We start from the raw sequence: 19,072 nt of genomic DNA, 5'->3' as shown, positions 1-19,072 counted from the left end.
TCTCCTCCAAGTCCTTAATAGAATTGAAACTTACCTTCATGCGAACTAGGAAATTTTTCATTCTATGTTAGGAACGGAGATGAGGATTATGCATGTTTACAGCTTACCACCAGTGCGTCTGCGTCGTAGATTGTTTAAAATAGACACTCTTGAAGGTGGAGTCCGAGGACCAATCTACCGCATTCATGATATCCTCTAGTCTGCCTCCTATCTAGACAGCTTTGGAGGCCTTAGCTCCCCTGGTGGAGTGAGCTCCAAAACCAGTGTCATCAATGCTGGCCTTTGCCATGATCCATCTCACCCATCTGGCAACGGTAGAAGAGGACACGGCCTTCTAAGGCTTTTTCATGGCAGTCAAGAGTTGCCGTTCTCCTGGGGGGTGAACCCCCAGAGTCTAGTCCTAGTATGCCTTAAGGCATCTAACCACAAATAGTTTGGGATTATCCAGGGAAAGCTGGATAAGATACCGACCTGGTACTCTTCTTTGTTCTCCTGGAGATGTTCAAGGTGACCCCTTCGGGGATAAAAATTCTACCCGACAGATCTAAAGACCGCACAGCCGAAGTTCTCTTACACGAGATGAGACAGGGCAACATTGATCGCTTTGCTGATATCTCAAACGTAGGACCAGGTTAACGGGACACAAGCCCGCATATCGGGGTTCCGGGGGACGGGACATCCTAAAACCCTTGAATAGTTTACTTACCCATGGGTGTCATCCACTGGAACATTGTTCACTGGAATATGGTCCGCTGAGATAGTCGACCTGAATGAGTTGATGGTACAGTATGGCGAACCCTCTTGTAAGAGTATTTATTTATTAATAAAGTTTTATATATCGCGAACAAGATCCCGAAGGATATCAGAGCGCTTTATAATAGACAGAAAGAAATAACAAGGGGGTAGTATAAACATCAATTGGGAAACAGCACCCAAAAATGGAGGATAACACAGTAAACAGGTGTACGCATGTGAATACATAAATAAAAAACATAGGAGATGATCCATTGTAGCTGGAGGTACCTTGGTGATCAGAACAAAGTCAGACGAATTAGGTGCGCCTCTTCCCCTTATAGTAAGAATTTGCTCATTAGGAACCTTTTGGCTTCCGATTTGAATGCCGTCGTCGCGGAGAGGCTGTGTACTTCAGGTTCAGAATCAAAGATGGAATGAGGAACAGCGTGCTTAACTTCCTTCAGCGAAGAAGAGGAAGGACTGCGATGGTTTATGTGTTATATAGCTTATCGGACTGTTACTGGATTGGACTATTGGTGACCATGGTAACTCCCTGTGGTTCATGGGAGTTGTAGTATTGTTGCTGTGTTGTTTTTACTTTTACCTTTAAACTTGCTATTAATAAAGAGTAAAGAAAGATATGCATAATCCTTGCCTCCATGTCCTTAATAGAATTGAAACTTTTCTTCATGCTAACTAGGACATTTTTCAATCCTCAGCACTGAACTATGTTCTCGGTTGAGGGGGAACTTGATTGTTAACTGCATATGGGCAGACTTCACTCATCCTCACTACGCATGTGCAGGAGATTCACCCCCCCCCCCATTGTGCATGCGTAGTAGATTCTACTTTCCTCACTAAGCAGGTGCATCAGAATCTGAGGAAAGACACACCCTCCCATAGTGGCGCACGAGTACTGCCAGGAAGCTTACGGCGTTGGTAACGTTGGTGCCCACGGGATCCAGGTCTTTCTTCACACACCAACTAACCGATCATCTCCAAGCCAATTTGTACCTCTTGGTAGTTCCTGAGGCCCACGCCTGGTGGATGAGGAATTCAGCCCCTTGCGAAATTCTGACGTCCTGCCATTCCCTGAAATCCACCATGCCATGAGATGAAGATGGCCCTGGAGGACCGGAGGGTGTGCTGGCCCAGGTGATCTGTCAAGATCTCGCCAACGGTTGGAAGATGTACCGGCGCGGCCCATGCAAGCTCCAGAAGAGAACAGAACCATGCTTGTGCACACCAAATCAGAGTGATCAGCAGCACCAGAGAGGCCCATTGACGCCTGGCTTGGGCTGCCAATCGCTGGATAAATGGGAAAGGAGGGAAGGCATAGGCATGAGTTGTCGACCAGTCTTGCAGGAAGGCATCCACTGCCTCTGGATCCAGTCTCCAGCTGACATAGCGCACAAGTTGGGTGTTCCATCTGGCAAGGACTCCAAAGTGACAAGAGAGCCTGAAATACTCTCGGGCAGAGCCTTTAGTCACTTGCGTCCCTCAGGTATCTGGAGTTCCAGTCTGCTAACAAGTTCATTGCTCCTGGGAGGTATTCCTCCATCACCAAGATCTGTCGTTGGAGGCAGTAATGCCAGAAGTCCTTGGCTAATACCGCCAGAGCCCATGTACAGGTACCGCCTGTAGGAGAGTAGAATCTGACTACATGGTTGTCCCCAATTTTTCCTGGGGTTCCTGCTAATCAGGACCCCAGCCTATCTGCATTCACTATAAATTGATTCCATGTACTTTAGGTATACTCCAGATTGGATGCTGGGGTACACTTATGAGCCCCTAGTATATGGTACTGTCAAAGTCCGAACCCTGAATCCCTCGAGTGGCCTTACCTTACGAAGACGCTATTCCCTCTTCTTCACAGCCGCTGGACTCGGACCTCTTCCTGGGTGAACCAAGAAATACAGCTACACAGTACCCTGGCCCTTTAATTCCAACGAGGTGGCAGATCCCTGCTCCACCCACTGGGGGTGGAGTCCCACCCACTGGGGGTGGAGTCACCGAGCATCACCAGAAATAGACTCACCAGCCAATATGGGGGTGGAGTCACCGAGCATCACCAGAAATAGACTCACCAGCCAATATGAGGGAAGTCGACAACCGGAAAGAGGAAGAGAGCGTCCAGGAAGAAGGCGAAAGCAGTAGAGAGAATCGGGACCCTTGGAGCACAGCAGAAACACTGACAGAGGAAAGCCAGGAGGCCAATGTTCCCCTGATTCGCTCCGCCACGCTCCCGGAGTAAGGTGGCTGGAACAGGTGTATCTGCGATTATGGGGTGGTAGGGAAGAGGATGGATTGAGCGTCCCCGGGAGGGACTGGGTTTCCTACCAAGAAGCCTGCCTAGCGGTTAATCAATCTCCGCCAACCCCTGCGCTGCTCAGGTGACGAAACCCTCCCTCACCTCTACCTGCCCTAGGACTGGGTGATAACCCCATTCACACCCCTCCCCCTGTTCCGCTTACGGAGCCGAGCACTAAATTGTGCATCTGTTTACTTTTTACCTGCATCTGGCTCCATCTTCCCCGCCGTGAGTGGCCCGCGCCTACAGACGCCAAGAAGGAGAAGCATCCCCTAAAGACGACGTCAAAAGAAAATGATATTCCCCATTCAAAACTGTGTAAAACTAAATAAAGACCCTAGCATCCATACCACAGTGTGTTGCGCTTTCCGGCCCGCTTGACAGGTACAGTATGTACCAAGGGCATAGGTACCCCAGAGGCCTACCAAGGGCTGCAGCATGTATTATGCCGCCCCTGGTCAGCCTTCCAAAATGACACCACAGGTCTGCTCCTGCAGCCTGGGTAAGGTGGTGCATGCACCCCTTACTGTGGTATAGGTTACCTATATCACTTCTGATCACACATGTATAAACCTATATGTCACCCCTATGGCCGGCCTTAACAATCCTGAAGGCAGGGTACTTGGTTTTCATGTGAGAGGGTGCCCATGCATGAGCAGAGCCCCACTGCAGCGTTCGCAATCTATTCTCTGGGGCTGTATGTGATGCAGCCAGACCATATACTCTTAAGTGCATTATAACCTCACAGTAAATGCTAACTTTGGAATGGCTGCACAGAAACATGTCTTGTTTGGTGGCAAACACTTTGGAATCATACCTCCCTGCCAGGTACTGGCGGCGGAGGTATGATTCCACCCTACTAGAGGGAGAAACATACACCAGTATCAGCATAACAGAACCCTGGCATCACAAAATGGAATGCTGCCAGCCACAGACACAAGTCTGCCCTCCTGCTGCTGGACAAAACTCCGGCAGGGAAGGCCTGATAATAGGTTTCCTGTCACAGAGAGGTGTGACCACTTCCCACTCAGGCTTTAGAGTATTGGGGCTGGGTGGGTGCACTCCAAGAGTGCTTTGATGTCTGCACTGGGGGCACATTTGGTGTCCCTGTGCATAGTCCAGTTCAAACCAGTGCCAGAGGCTACCAGCCCCTGCTCTGGCATGAAACTAGACAAAGGAAATGGGTGTAGCCACCCCTCTTTCCTGACCCTCCCATAGGTGGGTACCCAGAATATGTACAACCCCTTCCTTGGGTATAAAGTAGGAACACCTGGCTACAGGATTTTAGATATTCCTGGACGAAACTCTGACACTGAATCCTGGACCTTTGACGATCTACATGACTAGGGGCCATATGTAAGTGTCCAAATACAGGTCAGTAAAGCCGAAATTCGGTAAATTTCGGCTTTACTGACCGGTATTTAGCCCTGTGCGATGTACGTATTACCGAATGCCATCGGTAATAACAATTCGGTAAATCATTACCGATTCCTTATTTACAGATCGGTGAACACCGAAACAAAAAATACTGAATCGGTAAATAACGAATCGGTAAAAATCCCAAAATGCGATGTAGCAAAAATCGGTAATACCGAATTTGACCAAATTCCTTATTAACGATTCGGTATTTACCACTGATCTTGAGCAGGTGGTAATCAGATGCAGTGCTTAAAAACAGCCCCAAAATGCAACAGTGTGAACACAATGGTGGGCCTCTACCTCATAGCACGGCGTCTACGTTTGAGAGCAGCAGGAGTGAGGATTTGGAGACGGGAAGAGCGGGTGTACAGACTGCGCGTCACATTGTTCCAATTGACTGAACCAGAAATGCATGAGAGGTACAGGCTGCACCCACACACCATCCTTGACCTCATACGGGACATGAAACTATATCTTGAGCATCAGACACCAAGGGCGCACACAATACCCACCCATGTACAGGTGCTCTGTTGCCTGCACCTCCTGGCCTCAGGAAGTTACCAGGGTGTGATAGCCGCAGTAGGTGGTGTGTCCCAGACCTGCCTATCCAGATTTTTCAACACCTTCCTGGACGCCATGATGGACCGAATGCATCATTACATAACCTTCCCCAGTACACAGGCGGAGCTGCAGAAGACCATGCTGGATTTCTACCAAATGGCGCAGTTCCCACACGTCATTGGCTGCGTCGATGGGACCCACATACCAATCTGCCCACCTGCAGCAACAGAATACATTTACTGCAACCCCAACTCCACTCACTCTGTAAATGTGCAGGTGATATGTGATGCAAAATTCATCATAACTGACATTGTGGCAAAATTCCCAGGGAGTACCCACGACTTGTACATATTCAGGAACAGTGGTATCCATACATGGCTGGCTGCTGGTGAATTCGTAGAAAGATACCTACTAGGTAAATCAATGTGACACACCCTGATGTATACCTTGGCTCAACCTATTGGTAACTATAAAAAAGTGCTGCGTAATCAAGAGAGAGAGGTAGGACCAGAAAGCTAGTCCATGTCCCCGGTTAATATATGATTAAATCAAAAAGAGACTAGCTCAAGTTACTTTAGGGGAGGGGGAAGACTCTGGTATGTTTTGTCACGGAGTGTGAACACCCGGCAGGTGTGTTCAAAAAGCCCTCACCCACCAACCTAGTTGGTGGCATGCTTCATCATCGGGCCCACCCAGTGGCACCTAGCGTGCCCCGGGTGTGCTTCAACGCCTGACTACAGCGGAGCTGGTATATTACTGAGTGTGCGGTGAAGATAGTTAAGGAAGTGATGTTAAAACGGCTGGACGGTGGTCCCAGTACCCGAAGGTAAAATTAGACTTTAATACCTGGGCCTCCGTCAGCGGTTAAAAATAAGGCAAAGGGATGTAAGGGGCGAGTTACGACCTCTCACATCCAATGGGTCAACATGTTTCAGCCAGTGCCTTATGACTAAACTGGCTTTCTTCAGGACCTAAAATAAAAGGTGAGTGCAAATAAACTAATGGGGGTGTAGGAGAGACTATGTGTCTACACGCCCTAAAGTGTATCTACGTGTGAGAGGGGGATTCCCTTCTCAAGACCACCTGTACACATAACATGAATGGACAAAAACAAAACATACAGGGAGAAGGTAGAGTCATTAGGATGTACAGTTTTACGCACATCTGATGCCGTCACTATAGCGAGTGCTGGTGGGCTATAAGCGGCTATGGTGTGATGGTATTGGTGGTACCATCACAGTGGGAATCGCACTGATAACTCGAGAGTGAGGTGATTTAAGAGACGGAGAAAAACAGGGTGCATTAGTGAAATGCGGCGCAAGGAGGAGTTCTTACGCAAGTTTTTGCTCAGTCTGACCTCAAGGTTGGGAGGTGGCAAAGGCTTGACCCTGGGGGGACAAACATTTACCATGCTGATTAGGGAGACCTGTTAGGAAAGAAAATAGCGCTTACCAGGAGTCGTGGTGGTTGGTTCTCATACTCACAGCAATTCTGGGTTGAGCCTGCTCTGGACCTGTAGTGCCTCCTTCGCATACCGGTGGGGAATGAGTGTTTTCCCAGGTCTTAAGTAGTCTTATTAATTGGTCTAATTAAGTGCACCTGTGGTGTGGAGGGCAATGGTGAAAAGACTCGGAAGCCTGAGTCATGCTACCTGGAGTAAGTATGGGCGCCTTAGGTGCGCGCGCGCTCTAGCGTCCTGTCGCGCTGGGAGGCATCGTTATGGGCCACTGAGGAGCCTCCCAGACGCTCGCGTCTACAATTAGCGCATGCGCAATAGGTCCGAGTGGGTGCTCCTCCGGGGAACAGCCTGGAGGGTAGTGTGAGTTGTTCGCGCATGCGCATTGTGACCGGGCTGGTCTGCGCATGTGCGGCGTTTGACGGGTGATCGCCCGCGCATGCGCGTTGTGTTTTTCATCGGGCACATGTGATTTTGTCCATTGAGTGGACGTGGGGCATGCAAATCATTGCGTTTTGTCCATTGGGTGGACGTGGGGCATATAAACCATTAAAACAAATGTATTATGATTCAGTGGGGGACAATCTTTGGCAATTTCAAGAAATAAACTGCTTAGAGGACGTTGTTGTTCCAGTAATGCTGTGCCCAATCATATATAGTTTGATGATAGGGGTAGGGTGATCAGTGGTGGGTCAGGGAATTCCACGGGATGGCATCATTCAATCCCTGGGTGGCTGTGGAAAGGCGGTAGATCCACCGTTGTTCTGCCTGCAGTAGTTTTTGGTCATTGTCCACAGCGCCTGCGGTGATCTGCTCTATCACTGTCCAGGATAGGTCATTTGGTGTGTGGCCTTCGGTGATGAAATGGTTGGTCATTTTGCTTATGTTCTTTTTGCATCTAATGGTACTGCGGTGTTCGGTTATGCGGGTTTTTATTTTTCGTGTGGTCATCCCAATGTACCGGAGTCCACATCTACATGTGATTAGGTAGATGACGTTGCGGGAGTTGCAGTTAGTGTGGCTACGCTGGGTCCACACCTTGTTTGGTTCCAAATCCAAGGTTTTGGTGTGAGCGGTGAGGTGACACACGCTGCAGTCATTGCACGGATAGTGCCCGCTGACATTGGGGAGGCCCCATATGTTGCGGAGGGTGTTGGTGGCAGGTTGGGGTGGTGGTCTGGGTCGGGTATTGACAAGGCGGTCTTTTAGATTGGAGTTTCGCTTGTATGCGAATCTGGGAAGATCCCATTTCCTCTGTCCTGTATTGATGATTTTCCAATGTTTTTTTATGATTTTCGACACCTCATTAGATGCTGTGTTATAGGTCGTTACGCAGGTGATGGGTGGGTTGTCTTGGACTTTGGTGACAGTCTCAAGGAGGGCCTCCCGGTTTTGGTTTCTTGCTCTTTTCTGTGTTTTGTTGATGATTGGTCTTGGATAGCCCCGTTGTGACAACTTGTCGGTCAATTCCACAGCCTGTTTTTTATAGTCAGAGATGTTCGTGCAGTTCCTGCGTATACGCAAGAACTGTCCATAAGGCAGGTTCTCTCTGAGGGGGCGTGGGTGGAAACTGGTAAAGTCAAGCAATGAGTTCCTTGCTGTCGGTTTATAGTACGTGGTAGTGGTCAGGGTGCCATCTTTGGCTCTGATATCCAAATCTAGAAAGGGGAGATGGCTGTTGCTGGCCGTGCTGGTGAACTTGAGGTAGGGATCCCTGTTGTTTAGCCATGTCATGAATTTGTCCAGGTCGGAGTGGGAACCTTGCCAGACCACCAGAATATCATCTATATACCTGCGCCAACTCAGGATGTGGTTGATGTAGGGGTTGGTGTCTGTAGTTATATGGCACTCTTCAAAGTGGTGGACGTATAGTCCCGCCACGCTTGGAGCGAAGACACTGCCCATTGATGTCCCGTTGGTTTGTAAGTAGAGAGTGCCGTCATACTCAAAGAAGTTTTCTTTGAGTGCCAAGGTTGCGCATGACAGTATAAAGGCTCTTGGCGTGTGGTGTTCCCAGTTAGTTGCCATAAGGATGTCATGGAGTACTTGGAGAGTGGCATCTTGTGGGAGGCTGGTGTAGAGGCTCTCCACGTCTAGACCCACCAACAGTTGCGTGGTAGGGTTGAATTCTTTGTTTTTGAGAACTTGTAAGAGGTGCTTGGTGTCCTTGATGTATGTCGGGGTCGACTGTACCAGGGGATTTAAGAAAAAGTCGCAGTAGCGTGACAGTGGTTCCAATAGGGAGTTGATCCCTGATACTATGGGTCTTCCAGGAGGGGGAGTGACCCCCTTATGAACTTTTGGCACAGTGTAGAAATATGGGGTTCTGGTGTTCTGTGGGCAGAGGTAATCTGCTTCCTGTTTGGATATGTGCTCAGCATCCGCTGCCCTTTTGACCAGTGCGTGGATCGTGGTCCTCAGTTCATTTGTGGGGTCTTGTTCCAGTCGGCGATAGTTCCTGTTGTCGCTCAGTAATCTACGGCACTCAGTATCATAGTCCTGCTTGTTTTGGAGGACGATGCCTCCTCCTTTGTCCGCCGGTTTGATAACGATCAGGGGGTTGTCTTGCAACCGTTGTAGAACACTCCTATCTTCCCATGATAGGTTGTTGAAATGGTTGGTAGGTTTTAATCTCTCAATATCGTTGTACACGGCCTGTTCAAATGTCGTGATTTCGGGGGGAATGGCAGAGGGAGGTGGTACAAACGTGGATTTTGGTCGCAGACCAGTGATGTTGGGATTGTCGTGGACTGGTTCTATTTCTGGGATTGGTTTCTCGAAGAACGACTTCAGTTTCAGTTTCCGGAAGAATTGCGCCAGTTCCACATGTAATTTGAACTTGTCAAGTCTTGTTGTCGGAACAAATGATAAGCCCTTCTCAAGTACCGACTGTTCTTTGGGGGTCAGGGGTGTGCTAGACAAGTTGAAAACCAATGAGTGTTGTTCTTGTGGAATCATTGTTTGCTGGTTCCCGCTGTTCCCTCTTTCGCCTTCTGGCGTGTGTTCGCGCTGACTGGGTTCTCCTCTCCGCCCCAGTGTACTTGTGGTTGTTGTGGGTTTGCTCTTCTCCTTCCCCGTGTTCTTCTGCCCTGTCCTAAAAAAGGAATGTGTTGTCCCTGGTGGCCTGTAAATAAGGGCATGGGTCCAGGAGGGTACATAGCCGCTTATAGCCCACCAGCACTCGCTATAGTGACGGCATCAGATGTGCGTAAAACTGTACATCCTAATGACTCTACCTTCTCCCTGTATGTTTTGTTTTTGTCCATTCATGTTATGTGTACAGGTGGTCTTGAGAAGGGAATCCCCCTCTCACACGTAGATACACTTTAGGGCGTGTAGACACATAGTCTCTCCTACACCCCCATTAGTTTATTTGCACTCACCTTTTATTTTAGGTCCTGAAGAAAGCCAGTTTAGTCATAAGGCACTGGCTGAAACATGTTGACCCATTGGATGTGAGAGGTCGTAACTCGCCCCTTACATCCCCTTGCCTTATTTTTAACCGCTGACGGAGGCCCAGGTATTAAAGTCTAATTTTACCTTCGGGTACTGGGACCACCGTCCAGCCGTTTTAACATCACTTCCTTAACTATCTTCACCGCACACTCAGTAATATACCAGCTCCGCTGTAGTCAGGCGTTGAAGCACACCCGGGGCACGCTAGGTGCCACTGGGTGGGCCCGATGATGAAGCATGCCACCAACTAGGTTGGTGGGTGAGGGCTTTTTGAACACACCTGCCGGGTGTTCACACTCCGTGACAAAACATACCAGAGTCTTCCCCCTCCCCTAAAGTAACTTGAGCTAGTCTCTTTTTGATTTAATCATATATTAACCGGGGACATGGACTAGCTTTCTGGTCCTACCTCTCTCTCTTGATTACGCATCACACGGCAGCGCGCAGCTGCGAGAGTCATCCCAACACCATGGCAGAAAACCATGGACTGACATACCATGAAAGCGATGTGGCCGACATACTATCCGACCCATCGTTCCAAGCTGACTTTAACATCTCCAGCACCATCGCACAAACCACTGATTGGGACAGCCTTACCGAAAAGAAGCGCAACAGGATACGCACTATCCTTCACGGGACAATCTTAACACAATACCTCAGAACTAACACTGCACCAAGAGGACTCCTAGTAACCAATGCCCCCAGGATCTTCCTGGATGACGCTACCTTCAGGAAGGACTGGGCCCAGATCGCCTGGCACTGCACCAGGGACTGGATGATCCTTATCATCAAGACAGCAAAACGCCTTTCAGAAGCCTTTCTGGTAGAAATCCAAGCAACAGAAAGTCACTTTAAAGCCACAATAACCGCCTACAAAAAGAAATTGGAGGACCAGAACAAAGACATAAACGAATATAAAGAATACCTGACTCAGGCCAAAATAAAGAAATTCGACAAGGACTTGAAGAAATTCAGTTACGCCAAAGTCTATCCATACTCAGAGGATGACTATACCCCTCAGAACAAAAACACCAGTATGTCAAACACCTCCGGAGATGACAGCTCCGCGTCCAGTGATTCCAGCACTGGCTCGGCGAGACGGGGAGGACGCGGCAGACGTGGACAGCGTTGGCAGAACAATTGGCAAGGAGGTCAACCTGGACAATTCCACGGTTTCCCACCCAATTACGGCCCGATGCAAAACCCCTACTTTGGCTTCCCGCCCATGTACCCTCCTGGACCCATGCCCTTATTTACAGGCCACCAGGGACAACACATTCCTTTTTTAGGACAGGGCAGAAGAACACGGGGAAGGAGAAGAGCAAACCCACAACAACCACAAGTACACTGGGGCGGAGAGGAGAACCCAGTCAGCGCGAACACACGCCAGAAGGCGAAAGAGGGAACAGCGGGAACCAGCAAACAATGATTCCACAAGAACAACACTCATTGGTTTTCAACTTGTCTAGCACACCCCTGACCCCCAAAGAACAGTCGGTACTTGAGAAGGGCTTATCATTTGTTCCGACAACAAGACTTGACAAGTTCAAATTACATGTGGAACTGGCGCAATTCTTCCGGAAACTGAAACTGAAGTCGTTCTTCGAGAAACCAATCCCAGAAATAGAACCAGTCCACGACAATCCCAACATCACTGGTCTGCGACCAAAATCCACGTTTGTACCACCTCCCTCTGCCATTCCCCCCGAAATCACGACATTTGAACAGGCCGTGTACAACGATATTGAGAGATTAAAACCTACCAACCATTTCAACAACCTATCATGGGAAGATAGGAGTGTTCTACAACGGTTGCAAGACAACCCCCTGATCGTTATCAAACCGGCGGACAAAGGAGGAGGCATCGTCCTCCAAAACAAGCAGGACTATGATACTGAGTGCCGTAGATTACTGAGCGACAACAGGAACTATCGCCGACTGGAACAAGACCCCACAAATGAACTGAGGACCACGATCCACGCACTGGTCAAAAGGGCAGCGGATGCTGAGCACATATCCAAACAGGAAGCAGATTACCTCTGCCCACAGAACACCAGAACCCCATATTTCTACACTGTGCCAAAAGTTCATAAGGGGGTCACTCCCCCTCCTGGAAGACCCATAGTATCAGGGATCAACTCCCTATTGGAACCACTGTCACGCTACTGCGACTTTTTCTTAAATCCCCTGGTACAGTCGACCCCGACATACATCAAGGACACCAAGCACCTCTTACAAGTTCTCAACAACAAAGAATTCAACCCTACCACGCAACTGTTGGTGGGTCTAGACGTGGAGAGCCTCTACACCAGCCTCCCACAAGATGCCACTCTCCAAGTACTCCATGACATCCTTATGGCAACTAACTGGGAACACCACACGCCAAGAGCCTTTATACTGTCATGCGCAACCTTGGCACTCAAAGAAAACTTCTTTGAGTATGACGGCACTCTCTACTTACAAACCAACGGGACATCAATGGGCAGTGTCTTCGCTCCAAGCGTGGCGGGACTATACGTCCACCACTTTGAAGAGTGCCATATAACTACAGACACCAACCCCTACATCAACCACATCCTGAGTTGGCGCAGGTATATAGATGATATTCTGGTGGTCTGGCAAGGTTCCCACTCCGACCTGGACAAATTCATGACATGGCTAAACAACAGGGATCCCTACCTCAAGTTCACCAGCACGGCCAGCAACAGCCATCTCCCCTTTCTAGATTTGGATATCAGAGCCAAAGATGGCACCCTGACCACTACCACGTACTATAAACCGACAGCAAGGAACTCATTGCTTGACTTTACCAGTTTCCACCCACGCCCCCTCAGAGAGAACCTGCCTTATGGACAGTTCTTGCGTATACGCAGGAACTGCACGAACATCTCTGACTATAAAAAACAGGCTGTGGAATTGACCGACAAGTTGTCACAACGGGGCTATCCAAGACCAATCATCAACAAAACACAGAAAAGAGCAAGAAACCAAAACCGGGAGGCCCTCCTTGAGACTGTCACCAAAGTCCAAGACAACCCACCCATCACCTGCGTAACGACCTATAACACAGCATCTAATGAGGTGTCGAAAATCATAAAAAAACATTGGAAAATCATCAATACAGGACAGAGGAAATGGGATCTTCCCAGATTCGCATACAAGCGAAACTCCAATCTAAAAGACCGCCTTGTCAATACCCGACCCAGACCACCACCCCAACCTGCCACCAACACCCTCCGCAACATATGGGGCCTCCCCAATGTCAGCGGGCACTATCCGTGCAATGACTGCAGCGTGTGTCACCTCACCGCTCACACCAAAACCTTGGATTTGGAACCAAACAAGGTGTGGACCCAGCGTAGCCACACTAACTGCAACTCCCGCAACGTCATCTACCTAATCACATGTAGATGTGGACTCCGGTACATTGGGATGACCACACGAAAAATAAAAACCCGCATAACCGAACACCGCAGTACCATTAGATGCAAAAAGAACAAAAGCAAAATGACCAACCATTTCATCACCGAAGGCCACACACCAAATGACCTATCCTGGACAGTGATAGAGCAGATCACCGCAGGCGCTGTGGACAATGACCAAAAACTACTGCAGGCAGAACAACGGTGGATCTACCGCCTTTCCACAGCCACCCAGGGATTGAATGATGCCATCCCGTGGAATTCCCTGACCCACCACTGATCACCCTACCCCTATCATCAAACTATATATGATTGGGCACAGCATTACTGGAACAACAACGTCCTCTAAGCAGTTTATTTCTTGAAATTGCCAAAGATTGTCCCCCACTGAATCATAATACATTTGTTTTAATGGTTTATATGCCCCACGTCCACCCAATGGACAAAACGCAATGATTTGCATGCCCCACGTCCACTCAATGGACAAAATCACATGTGCCCGATGAAAAACACAACGCGCATGCGCGGGCGATCACCCGTCAAACGCCGCACATGCGCAGACCAGCCCGGTCACAATGCGCATGCGCGAACAACTCACACTACCCTCCAGGCTGTTCCCCGGAGGAGCACCCACTCGGACCTATTGCGCATGCGCTAATTGTAGACGCGAGCGTCTGGGAGGCTCCTCAGTGGCCCATAACGATGCCTCCCAGCGCGACAGGACGCTAGAGCGCGCGCGCACCTAAGGCGCCCATACTTACTCCAGGTAGCATGACTCAGGCTTCCGAGTCTTTTCACCATTGCCCTCCACACCACAGGTGCACTTAATTAGACCAATTAATAAGACTACTTAAGACCTGGGAAAACACTCATTCCCCACCGGTATGCGAAGGAGGCACTACAGGTCCAGAGCAGGCTCAACCCAGAATTGCTGTGAGTATGAGAACCAACCACCACGACTCCTGGTAAGCGCTATTTTCTTTCCTAACAGGTCTCCCTAATCAGCATGGTAAATGTTTGTCCCCCCAGGGTCAAGCCTTTGCCACCTCCCAACCTTGAGGTCAGACTGAGCAAAAACTTGCGTAAGAACTCCTCCTTGCGCCGCATTTCACTAATGCACCCTGTTTTTCTCCGTCTCTTAAATCACCTCACTCTCGAGTTATCAGTGCGATTCCCACTGTGATGGTACCACCAATACCATCACACCATAGCCGCTTATAGCCCACCAGCACTCGCTATAGTGACGGCATCAGATGTGCGTAAAACTGTACATCCTAATGACTCTACCTTCTCCCTGTATGTTTTGTTTTTGTCCATTCATGTTATGTGTACAGGTGGTCTTGAGAAGGGAATCCCCCTCTCACACGTAGATACACTTTAGGGCGTGTAGACACATAGTCTCTCCTACACCCCCATTAGTTTATTTGCACTCACCTTTTATTTTAGGTCCTGAAGAAAGCCAGTTTAGTCATAAGGCACTGGCTGAAACATGTTGACCCATTGGATGTGAGAGGTCGTAACTCGCCCCTTACATCCCCTTGCCTTATTTTTAACCGCTGACGGAGGCCCAGGTATTAAAGTCTAATTTTACCTTCGGGTACTGGGACCACCGTCCAGCCGTTTTAACATCACTTCCTTAACTATCTTCACCGCACACTCAGTAATATACCAGCTCCGCTGTAGTCAGGCGTTGAAGCACACCCGGGGCACGCTAGGTGCCACTGGGTGGGCCCGATGATGAAGCATGCCACCAACTAGGTTGGTGGGTGAGGGCTTTTTGAACACACCTGCCGGGTGTTCACACTCCGTGACAAAACATACCAGAGTCTTCCCCCTCCCCTAAAGTAACTTGAGCTAGTCTCTTTTTGATTTAATCAACTATAAAAAAGTGCCAGCAAGGGTTTTTGCTTTAAGGTATTTATCACAGATGACATATAGTTTGTTGAATACCTATATTTATATCTGTTCCAATTCAATTGGTGTCTGAAACATTATTTGTGAAGCTACTTTAGTAGACAATAAAAGGAAAAATGCAAAACAGGAAATTTTTATATCAAAAAGTATTTTCTTTTATGTAAGTTTTTAAACAAACAATTCATAGGTTACAAACAAAAATTAATCATAACTCATACAAATGAACTAGAAAATGCAAATGTATTCCTATAATTCATTTGTGAAAGAAATCCAAACCAGTGCAATTAAAAAACAAATGACTCCTATTTTATCAAAATGAAGATCACTTGTGTAATAAAAAGCAGATAAGGAAATGGACTTTGTCGTCGACGTTTCGGTCTTATATGGAGTAATTCTTTTAGACCATCTTCAGGACTAAAAATAGTTTTGTGCCTGTGACCCCCTAAAAAGACATAACATACATTTGTTATCTATATGTCCCAAATATTTATTTTATTTTAAACATTTCATAGAAACCGTGTGCAAAACTGAACCAACATATCTCTGTTGGTTTGATGTTCATTCTTTAACCTTTCTAAGATAGTTAAGATGTGTATTATATGATAGCTAGGCTATACATCCTGTACATTATTTGATTCCAATTAAATTAAATTCGTTTTTTAAGAAAACAAACAGCATTTGGTTTGATATTCATTCTTTAACCTTTCTAAGATGGTTAAGATGTGTATTACATGATAGCTAGGCTATACATCCTGTAAACTCTTTGATTCCAATTAAAGTAAATTTATCTTTTAAGAAAACAAACGGCAGATGATATAGTTCACTCGCTTACTTTTTAAGATGATCCTTACTGACTTCAGAATCGATAGAGTAGGGAAAAAATGACTTGTAGCCACAATCTTGCTGATTTAAAGTGAGAGAACCGCTTGTCAAGACTTTAAGTAAGTAGTTAAGAGCCTTTGTCTCTATTTTGTTACAACGCATATTTACCTGAATGATCAATGTTTGGTTAATTGGACGCTACCATAGGTAATCCTTCTTCTCACGACCAATCTATTTCAATGCGATTGCTCACTTTCTTTATTGTTGTGAATCTGCAAGGATTTAAATTACAGATACGTATTTCATAAACAGCTAATATGAACTGTGCTGTTAAGCATCATATCAAGTTGTTGCAAAACTCTGACTTTGCAAGAAGTAATAAAGTGGTTTGGGAACAGATTACTGTCCTCATAGACACTATCATTTAAAGATACTCACTTGAATTAGTCTCCTGCTTGTATCGGACATGTTAATGAGCCACTGTGAATTTGGGCCACCAATGTATTTTTACTCGCTCATCTACACTGAGATACCCCTATTAATTTATAGGAAGTTCAAACAGTTCATGGTATAAGCCTTTGGTCCACTTTGCTAGTTATTCTTAAAGCCCCCAAAGGAACTTATTTAAAGACAACATCAATAAAATTCACTTGAGAAATAAAACGGAGCGCACCAGCGTTGAGACATCTTTCTGGAAATGCTAATGAGCCACTGTGCATTTGGGCCCTATATATCTTTACTCGCTCATCTACACTGAGATACCCGTATTTTTATATCGAAAGCTCAAAAAGTTCGTATTATATGTCTTAAGTCCACTTTACTAGTTATTAATAAAGCCGCCTAGCTAACCTTGCTTAAAGACGGCATTGAGCAAACTTACTCGTAAAAGAAACACGGAGCCCTCCAGTGTGAAGACGTCTGTCGGGCAAAAACACGCTGGTCAAACCGAGTCACGTGAAAATCCGGCATCAGCTTGATGACGGAACCAATCTCTTTTATGGCTTGGAGTCCTGCCTTGAATGACGGACTTCTCCTCATAGCCGTTACGCGTCGGCCATCTTGTAGTGTTTAAACTCTCACCAAGTTTGAAGTGTGTATTTAAACTTAAACATTTGAACTATAAAATTATTACTGATTTATAGTTACATTATGGTTTCATGGGAGAAATAGTTAACATATTTATTGAATCACTCTTTTTACAACTCCGAGTCACATTTTAAATGACTGACTTTCCAGATTTGTTTTTACAAGTCGGCCATCTTGAAAGGTTCAAGCTTTTACCTGATGTCAGGTGTGTGCTTATGAAAAAATATATACAGACATGTTGTTTTAAAAAGGAATCCTATGTCTTGATTCTCAGGATAAGGTAAACGATCATATAATCTTATTGGGTATGATCTTAACGATGATTTTGTCTATTGCACACGTACGTCTCGGATGCCATTAAGTCAGCAATCGAGATCTGAAAAATTGTATATGCAATTAGGGCTTCCTGTTCTATTGGTTGCCACATTGATTTTATAATGGGCGAAAGCTACTTTACAGCATGCGGATCTAGAGACGCTTTCGGCATAAAAGAAATCACAATCACAAACACTTTTGTAGGTATTTACCCGTGCAGGCAAAACATCATTAGCTGTTGCACATATAGGGATCTTTCTGTCACTGTTTCTGTGTGCTCACAATCTTCTCTAATGACAAAAATTCTTTAGCTGTAATCAATATAGGGAACTTTCTGTCACTGTTTCTGTGTGCTCACAATCTTCTCAAAAAGTTTGTGTTCTACAAATGTTAATGTTACTGTGTTGAAACACTACATAAAGCTTACAATCATTCTTGTACCACTACATAGCAGTAATTGATTTACAAACATCTTTCAAGCTGAAATCAGACAATTTCCAAGTTACTTCATTGTAAAACATTTGTCTAATTTTACTCGTAGAATCAACATATATATTGACATTAGGTATTATTAAGATCATTGTGTTATTACAAAAACATGTTCACAGTCTTTTCAGTACACATAGGTTCTCAACATATTGAAAAAGTTATCAAAGCTTGAAAAATGCATAAGGCTTACAATCTTGCGTATACCATCAGATGGCTTAAATGCATAAGGCTTACAATCTTGCTTATACCATCAGATGGCTTAAATGCATAAGGCTTACAATCTTGCTTATACCATCAGATGGCTTAAATGCATAAGGCTTACAATCTTGCTTGTGCCGTCAGATAGCTTAAACTAGACCACTAGTGTCTAAGTGCTGAAACATAAAATGAACTACTGTTTTTGCATCTCATGCTAGAAAAGAAGAACGTCTGTTATTCCTATATGAGATGCAAAAACAGTAGTTCATTTTATGTTTCAGCACTTTCACTTTCAGCACTATTTTCAGCACTAGAAAAGAATAACTTCTGTTATTCCTATCTAGGTTCATTTCATGACATCATTTTCTTCTTTAATACCTGAAGGTTCAAACATCACATGCCAGAGTGTGCCATTCCATTGCCGAATTAAGGCCGGATTTTATACTATCGGCCTGATGAATCCAGCGATTTTCTTTGAGGGTAAGTGACCTGTCAACATGTCAACATTCCTTTGTCTAATGGTGGGTTTTACCTATTGGTGACACAAATTAATGGCACTTTCTTTTGCATTTAGGTGACAGCGCATATGCCCTCCAGTCCTGCCTACTCACACCATACCTCAACCCATCCTCACCAAGGGAGAGGAGATACAATGTGGCACATAAGAGCACACGCAACGTGGTGGAGCACACTTTTGAACTGTTTAAAAGCAGAGCCCGTTGCCTCCACAAAAGTGGAGGTGCACGTCAGTACAGCCCCATCAAATGCTGCAAAATAATTGCAACATGTGCAATGCTCCATAATCTAGCCACAAAAAAAGGAACAGCAGTGGAACTAACTGACTCTGAGGACGAGGGCGAGGACAATCCCCAGCCAGAGCCCTGCGCA

This window comes from Lissotriton helveticus, chromosome 1_2 (genome assembly GCF_964261635.1).
Source record: "Lissotriton helveticus chromosome 1_2, aLisHel1.1, whole genome shotgun sequence".
Classification (NCBI taxonomy): domain Eukaryota; kingdom Metazoa; phylum Chordata; class Amphibia; order Caudata; family Salamandridae; genus Lissotriton; species Lissotriton helveticus.
The sequence above is the reverse complement of the archived record's forward strand: the minus strand, read 5'-3'. Positions refer to the sequence as shown.